Genomic DNA, 1488 nt, shown 5'->3' on the forward strand with positions numbered 1-1488 from the left:
GCGTCTTGAAGTCTCTTTGAGTTTGCCATTCTTTGGCTTATCAAATGTTGTATTAAATTACTCAAATTCAAGAGTCTACTTCTTCGGATGCTTAATTTTTGAATATTGCAGATGTGATGTAAATTGTGTGTTTAGCGTTTTCTACAACAAACTACCTACCTCTCTTGCTCCAGATTGTCCCCTATGTTTGAGGGAACAGAAAATAAGTTACAAAGGAAAAAGAAAAGTAAACAGAATGAAGAGAGAAATGGGAAAAAATATAAGAAGATGGAGAAAACTAAACGAGCAAAAAGGGTTTCGCCCTAATACGGGTGAATCATTAGAACTGATGACAGTTTGAATTTCGCGCGTGCAATTCTAGTGTTTTTTACGGGATAGAATTGGCGATGATATATTTTTAGTTATTTTACTAATTCTTATTAGTCACCAGTGCCGTCGTTATTTCCTTAATTTGTTGTTTTTAATTTACTTTTCCAATCTGTATTATCAAACAGTTCTTTACAAAACTACGCTGTAAATTCAAGAATTTGTTTAAGTAAGTAATTAAATAACGGTTAAATCAGACTAATGTGCATTATTGTAGGTTACAAATCCCCTTTACACATTTTATTTCGAAAACTCATTTTCGAAGTGCTATACCTACGTAACGACGATGGAAGGTGATCATATTTGTTCCAGTCCTGTCGAGAGCAAATTATGGAAGAGTATCCTGATGTTAAAACATACCTACAGGTCGTCCATTACTAAGAAACGATGAAGTGGTCGAAGACAACGAATGGAAGCGAGTCCCAGAAAATCAAAATCCGTCAGTTTAGCGCCCAAGCTGGTAAGTGGTACACGTAGAATGAATATTATACCTAGGTACTAACTTTATTTTTGAATTACAGGAGTATGTTATGCAACATGCCAACGAATTTTGCATAAAGATCTACGTATACATACACTCGTACCGGGTTTCTGTTCTACAGCAACTGCACCCTCTTGATTATGAGAATCGACGTCATTATTGTGATTAACGAATAACGAATAAACGACTTATTTGTATATTAAAAATAAATTATTACTCTTTGAGAGTGATTCCTACATACACCACTGGAATTATACAAGTGACTATTCAATTCATCTAACTGCGACGAACTTCCCCCTTAGCTCGTGCACGAACGGTATTCTAAATAAGGGAAAGCACAATTATTTCAAGTTCATTTAATTGTCGAACAATAATACAATTCAATTATTACACCGGGGACGGTCGGTCGGTCACTCGGGCGCCACCAAGACTTAATCTGCACCCCCTAAGTCTTGGGAAAAGGGGCGGTGCGGTCTTCGCGGACGGGGTGGAAAGCCTCCGGGTATCCTCAAGTGGAGAACGGAATAACCAGGGATCGGTCAGGGTTCACCACAAAATGGCGGCGGTCACTTCCGGATAATCTAAAACAAAATATGGCCAACGGCCCGGACGGTAAATTTCCTAAAGGGAATAAAGCAATA

The 1488-nt window shown here is 38.0% G+C and overlaps 1 long non-coding RNA gene across 1 annotated transcript; it reads left to right on the forward strand.

Annotated features, from left to right (window-relative positions):
- Positions 1-480: 480 nt before the first annotated feature.
- On the forward strand, positions 481-1056 carry LOC116177629. Its single transcript, XR_004146718.1, has 3 exons — positions 481-535; positions 584-826; positions 888-1056. It is a non-coding gene; the product is annotated as an uncharacterized LOC116177629 (long non-coding RNA).
- The last annotated feature ends 432 nt before the right edge of the window (positions 1057-1488 follow it).

This window comes from Photinus pyralis, unplaced genomic scaffold, assembly GCF_008802855.1.
Source record: "Photinus pyralis isolate 1611_PpyrPB1 unplaced genomic scaffold, Ppyr1.3 Ppyr1.4_LG8, whole genome shotgun sequence".
NCBI classification, from domain to species: domain Eukaryota; kingdom Metazoa; phylum Arthropoda; class Insecta; order Coleoptera; family Lampyridae; genus Photinus; species Photinus pyralis.